Genomic DNA, 7,633 nt, shown 5'->3' on the forward strand with positions numbered 1-7,633 from the left:
TTAGGTTCATTTACACTCCTAACAGTGATTTGACTTCACTATATGACCACAAAGAAGTTGTGAGACCACCTTTTTCATTAGTCTAGCATTCTTTCTGAACATTTTGAGAGATTCTTTGTTAGCACACAAAACTTCTCTGATCAACAGAGGGTGTACTTGTTAAAGCAGATCAAATATTGTTAACCTTCTCTTTTAATTTAAATTTAAATTAAACAAATTCTTTCCTGCCTAAAACAGAGGTTAACAAATATTAGCATATAATGCCAATCTTCCCTGCCTAAAACAGTAGGTAACCAATTCTTATTTAGAGGATAACTTAGTTAACCAAACTGTACAGCCATTTGTTAACTCTTCCCTGATGGCGCAGAGTACTGGCCTGTAATGGTTCTTTGGACAGAGTGCAGTTAGTATTAAATGATCGCAATTACAGTATGGCATTTGCTCAGCACTGCCCATTGACACTTAAATATTAACAGTAATTAACGGTAACTATTAGGCTTTGCAACAGAAAACTTGATGGGCTGAAAGCACAGCAGCCACTAAGGGAATTTTCAAACAGTGGAGAGCAGAAAGCAGATTGCTTGTCTACAGCTCCAGCACTAGTAAATAGCATTAATAGTAAATAGCATTAATAGCCAGCTGTATTTAACCTTCTCCAAATACATTTCAAAGCAACAGTGCTTGTGTGTAGTAAGCTTGAAGTAGACTGAACGCCACCAACCTGTGTACAGATGAATAGTTGTTGTCCGTGCTATTTATTGATAATGTATATCCATATCCTAAAACTCAAGATTCTTGCATTTGGGAGCTTCACTCATATTATTCACACTTCATTTTCTTCATTTTCTTCGCAAATATTTTGATAAATAACTGTTAAATACGTCTAGTCCAATGTTTACAAAAATATGACAATACAGACTGAAATGCATGTTCTGTGTGATCTTTTAGATTATCAGTATAACCTACCTTACCTTCAGTGCAATAACCACCACAAACCAGCACAAACAAAATAAACTGGTTCTGTGCACAAGACAACAACATTTCACTTTTTTCGCTTTATGCTGTATTTCTTGTATTTTTTTTACCTTTTTTCTAAAGTTTTAATCTCTTTCTTACAACGTTTTACTAGTTTAGCAAGTATAACAACTAACGAACTGATTCTGTTTTATTTCCTATTTGCACTAAGGTTAACACTGTCAATCATTTCGACTCTTTTGTTCATGTTTTCATGTTCCATGTGCTCTGTGTGACCTACTTTGTTGATTGTCTTATTGTCATCAAGTATGTCTAGTTAATTAGTCAATTACTGTGTGTATATAAGTTCCTGTTTGATCAATGTTCTTGGTCCGGTCTTCATCACCTTCATCATCCTTTGATGCATGTGGTTTCCTGCCTCGCCGCATACATCCAAGTGGGTGCTGGTGTCATGCAAGTCTCCAGTGACTGTTCAAACTGAAGACAGCAAACCAGCCCCACTCAAGATCCAGAGCCCAGCCCACCACTTCACCGCAACGTGGAGCCACAGACTGTGCTCACCGCTGATGGAGTTCTGGAGTTAGCCGCAACCTCAGAGCCATCGCCAGATAGCGACAGAGCCATGGAGCACCACCAGACCTGAGCTGACTTTGTCAGAGCAGGTGCGTGAGCTACAGCTAGATGCCACGGTGGAGAATGCTAAGAGCAGCAAGAGCGCCCACTGCACCACAGCTGAGAATGAATTTTATAATCCATCTGGGGCTGCTGGAGCTGCAAGAAGAGTTGGATCTTCAAGAAAATTTGAAACTGACCATAACACCCTGAGATCCTGAATCCCCGCTGGTTCTGTCCAGCGGTCCAGAGACTGTTCCCCAAGGGCCCTCTTGTAAGACAACACTCAAGCTCTAATAAAATTATTGTTTTACTAAACTTTTCGTCTAGTTTCTCCCTTGTTTTATCTCTCATTATCTCAGCCGATCTGTCCATGCTCATTTATTTATTTATTTTTTGTTTTATTTTTTGTTTCAATCCCTTCTTCAAGCACATTGACTTCTCCTGATTGGTCAGTGCATTCCTCGTGCTTTTCTTAAAGGCAACACTACATATTTCACATGCATTGTTATAGTCGAACAAATGAACATAATTAACAGTAAAATGAGAGTACAAATTTTATTACATCCATGTTGACAAAAAATGTAATGTACACTCAATTGAGCAAAAAAAGGGTAAATATTAAACCTTTTAAAAAATTGGAGAACTTCCTTCTCATTGATATTTGTTTTAGTAACCAATATATAATTTACTATTTACTATAAATATATTGTTGAGGAAAATGGGAAGTTTTCCCAATTTTGTAAGTTTGCCTTGTTTATTTGAGTGATACCTTGTATTGTGAACACATTGTGATGTGTTACTGATTTATCAAGAAGAAGAGATCACACAGAATATTGTATTCTTTTATTTGACAAGTATTTATAAGATACACAGTACACATGGTATTGTATTCACTTTATTGAATAGTAGAAAGAAAGACCACATCGCATCGCATCATGTGTAAAAGTAGTTTATTGAGAAAAGACATTAGGTATGATATATGTAGCATTTAAAGTATAGCCAGAGATAAATATGTATTAGTAAGAACATTGAAGAATAGGAATGTTACCGCTGAGTGCTGAGTTCCCGACGTGGAGAGGAGAACATCTTAGAAAGATCTTCGCAGAAGAGCAGACTGATAAGATGGCTGTGTTTTTATAGTGAGCTTCTTGAAAGGGAGGTCTCCAGCTGTACGGGACTTTCCCAAAAAGTGTCGACTTGCACCTGTGGTCTACATAGGAGGGTTGCACTTAGAAGTGAGCCAGAAGATAAATCTGCACCTTGGCGACACGCTTCTCCGATGCCGAGCACGCAAATTATACAACTTTGTTTTTATTTCTATTTTATATTAGTATTTTATTTGTAATGTATTTAACCTATATATATAATAAAACTATATCTTATTATAACCAATACGCTCGCCTGCCAAAAGACTGACCTGAGCAGAACAGACCACGGAGAAGTCTTCTGTGACCTGTCTTGTGAGTATGATTAAATGCTTATGAGAGATAGGACAGAGTCGACTTACTTTACCTTACCTGAGGATAAACAAAATAAGGTAGAAGGTGCAGGAGATTTGAGCACCATAAAACAATATATATATACACACACACACACACAAAGAATTTGTTAAAGTGGGGTTTACAATCAGTATATACACATTTATGGATATGAAACTTTCCAATAAATATCAGGAGGTTTATACAAAAACTCTCATTAAAGAAATTCTTGTCTTTAACATTAAGACCAAAATAATAATTTTAAAACTTTAGAAAAAAAATAAAAGAATATATTATGGACCATCAAAACATTAACCTTTTTTTCAGAAATACTGAACAAAAGGACATTTCCAAAAGAGCCACAGTTTCAGAAGACAATTCACAGAAAGAACAACCAAAAAGCCACCATCATTATTTCTAAAGCGCATATAAATTTCTGGCCTTTAACACAGTATTAACTGTGTTATCAGAAAGATCAGGCCCTTTCTAACAGAGCAAGCTGCACAGCTAATTGTCCAGGCCCTTGTCATTTCTAGACTGGACTATTGCAATGCTCTTCTGGCTGGACTTCCATCAAACACAATAAAACCTCTACAAATGATTCAGAATGCAGCGACACAAGTAATTCACATTAAATATGGTAGAATCATAGTGTAATTTTGTCATACGTTTATTTGTCTTTTATATCCAGGTGAAGACTGTGTCTATTGTTGGGGAGGATGCTATTTCATGCACCTGTGAAGACTTTGCAGGACTAATGTCCATACAATGGCTGCTAATTGCTAAAGGGTTAGTTCATCCCAAAATCAAAATCGTCATGATCACCCTTATGCCAAATTTTCTGAGAAGACAGATGATGATGAACAGATTGAATTTATGCTTAAATTCCCATTTAAACATTAATCAGTACACTCATTACATATGGTAAATAAAATCCTTGAATTTTTTTTTTTCTAATGTGTCAAGCAAGTATGATTAAGCGTCTGTTTGTTCAATGTTTATATATGGATTAAAGAGTTATTATTAAAAGTTATTTTTAGTGAACATCTTACATTTCACCTTACCTACCCTTGCTCTATATTGCACTTTCAAGTGTGCATGAGAAAAGCCTATTAATCATGGTCATGCTTAACTATGGTCATGTAAAATACTCAACTACTCAAATGTGAGAATTACGTATTAGTATATACAGTGCCAAACAAGAAATACCATTAATTGTAATGAACACTTCTTTTCCGGTTACCGGTTTGTGTTTTGACCATGTATTCTAATAAAAGCTTGCATTTGGATCCATAATTTGGATCTCGTCTCGTCATTTCTGTAACAGACAGAACTGTTACTATCCAGTGGTCCATCCTCTGCTTGTAGACGGCATTCTCCTTCTGCCAGCCTCTGTGACAAATAAAGAGCTGTTCTGAGGTCCTGAAGCTTTGTGTACGGTCAACGTGGCATCTTAGTGCTCGGACGGGACAAAGCAACGCTGGGTCTGGGTCTGCCTCCTCCAGGGGCAGCGCTTGAAGGTTCACCACTTGGTCTCTGAATGGGGTAGTGGGAACCTTGGGCACGTAGCCAGGCGAACACCCCACCAGCCGGACATTCGTCTCCACAACCTTTAGACTCGCCTTCCGATGCCCCTTGGTGGAGAGTTCCTCACTGTCACTGTAAGACCAGTCCATCACAAACAGGGGGGTAGTGCAGCCTGATTGTGGCAACCCACTCGACACAGGAAAACGGCCTCCGCTGAAACGCCATACTCCAACACTCGTAGATCATCTTGGGAGCAGAACAGTAACACTCAGCTCCAAACGGAAAAGCTGAATATGTGCTGCACCCACTGCTTATTTATACTTGTGCTGTAATCCGCGGCAGCTGGATGCAATTAGCGCATGCCATTTGGCTTTTTTAGATACACTCAAAGTAGATTGGTCTAGAATGAGTGGAATTTTTCCTCAGGAGATCTATAATGCACTATCTGATGTGATACTGAAGCTGATGGCTGAATGGTTACAATTTTATCTCTGATAGTGTCGATCTTGGAAGAAAAGTACTTCATAAAGTCATTACTGCTATAATCTTGGGGAATTTCAGCACCTGATGACGCTTTATTTTTCGTTAATTTAGTCACTGTATTGAATAAATACCAGGGGTTATGTTTGTTTTCTTCTAAATGAGACGTGGGACTGTACAGAATACGTCTAGTTTTGTATTTCTCCAGCTGATTTTCTCGAGATTGTTTTCTTTCATCTTTCTTAAAAGTAAGGGAACTGTATCTAAAGTGCTAGAAAAAAGACAGTACATAAATCAGGATTACTTACAAAGCACTCTTGTGGTGGAAGTGATGTTCTACCATACTTGTAACAAGGTACAGATTTTACAGTTTTAGCAAAATATAGTTAACACAAGACTAGATAATGATCTGAAATATCATCACTTATGGAATTTGAACACCATTAACATCAATTCCATGTGAGAGTATTAAATCTAGAGTATGATTTCGACAATGAGTAGGTTCTGACATGTGTTGTCAAACCTCAATAGAGTTCAGAATGTCTAAGAATGCTGATCATATTGCATCTTTTTCATTATCAACATATCAACAGTTTCAAAATCGCCAACAATTAAGACTTCATCTGCAGGCAGAATGAACTCAATTAGAAAATAAGCAAATTCTTTACTAAAGTCTGTGTGTTGCCCTGGTGGTCTGTATTCAGTAGTCAGTACAAACATCAAAGGAGATTTATCGCTAGTATTTGTTTCTCTAGATAATGTTATATGCAGCACAATAACTGTTCTCTGAGAAGTACTGAGAATATTTCTAGAAATTGTAGCAACACCTCCTCCTTTACCTTGTGGACATGGTTCACTTTTATTGCAGTAATTTTGGGGGGTTAGATTTAAAGTAATATATTCACCAGGTTTTAGTCGGGTTTCTGTCAAATAAAGCAAATCAAGGTTCTGATCATTGATCATATCATTTATATAAAGTGTTTTCGAAGAAAGGGATCTGATATTCAGTAAGCCAAGTTTTAAAATTTGCTTTTCTGTATTATAAAAAGTTTTTTTGTTGAAAATCAATTAAATTTATGCTTTTAATTTGGTTTGAATGTTTTCTGCGTTTTCTAATATCAGAGAACAGACACAGTCTCTATAGCATCATATCTATGTGAAAGAGTCTCTATGTGCTGAGAATTAACTGCCTTCCATGACATGAGGCGGCTCGGTCGGTTTAGCTTCATGAACTGGGCCCTAGTTAGTCAAATACAAGCTCCAAGATTATGTACCATATTTCTAGAGAGAAGAGCAGCATCACCCCAGGAGGAATGAAGACCATCTCTTTTCAACAGGTAGGGGTCTGCCCTAAAAATTATTCTAAAAATTATGTTATTCTGCTGGCACCACTTAGACATCCAGCAATTTAGAGAAAACAGTTTTATTGTGTACCTCATCACCCTGGTAAGCAGAAAGGGCACCAGAGCATATTACAGTGTCTGTACTTACGAGTTTTTAGTGATCTCCGATTGGCGAAGTCAAACATTATTAGCGCCGACGTGAATAACAATCTTACTAAATTTACCTTTAGCATTATCCAATTCCGGACTACGGTGGCTGGTGTCTCTGTTTTCACTTTGTGTACAATAGAATCGCTAATTACTAAAGCACTTTCATCAGGTTTCTTAGTGGGCATGTCACTGAGTGGGGAGAACCTATTTGATGTTCTAAGCGGAAAAGGAAGGGCAGTGTTTTGACCCACAAATATCCCATCTCATGGTCACCTAACTACCCTGCTGCATGGGCTCTAATGCCGGAATCAAACAATGTACATGACTTTGGTCGCATCCAAAGCAATATTTACAGCCCTCACAATCTTACCATCCTTAAATAAAGTTTGGATGCGTGTCTCTAAAACCTTCTCTTAGCCTAGCTATTTCTCTGTGTATCTTATTTCTCTCAGACAGAGAGAGATAAACTATACCTGTGTCAAGCGGTGCATGTGACAATGCAAGGAGAAGCTATTTACTCACTGTGAATACCAAATGATTTACTTACCACTGTTGTTTGATGAGCTTGTAAAAACGGAGCAAATGAGAAATGGAGCAGAGCAGAAAAAGTAAGCAATAGACATGAAATAGAAACAACAGTGATAAGCTGACAGGCTAATGAATGCAAAATGCGGACTTCATCTTTATACCAGCTGTTGTCAACTGTGTAAATGCTTTTCCATATCTCTAGCAATGGCTACACTGTTTGAGTTTGGATATATTAATTGCGCTCACCCCTAGGGAACTGCTGACCTGCTGTGCTTAGCAGACGATGGCCACCACTGTTATGTTTTCCTCCTAGTTTTATAGATGCAATTAAGTTACGCAGAAAACTGCTTTAGTCATTTGTTCTCAGTTTTACCCCTCGGTCTTCTTTCAGCACTCATGTTTGTGTAATACCACTTAACTCTTTCCCCACCATTTTTTCCCATGATTTCTCGTCAATTAAGAGACGATGTTTCCCCACCAAAGATGAGTTTTTACAGCAATCCCTGTTGTAGGTATATGTGGTAGGGAAAGCACTAG

The sequence above is a fragment of the Puntigrus tetrazona genome, chromosome 2 (assembly GCF_018831695.1).
Source record: "Puntigrus tetrazona isolate hp1 chromosome 2, ASM1883169v1, whole genome shotgun sequence".
NCBI classification, from domain to species: domain Eukaryota; kingdom Metazoa; phylum Chordata; class Actinopteri; order Cypriniformes; family Cyprinidae; genus Puntigrus; species Puntigrus tetrazona.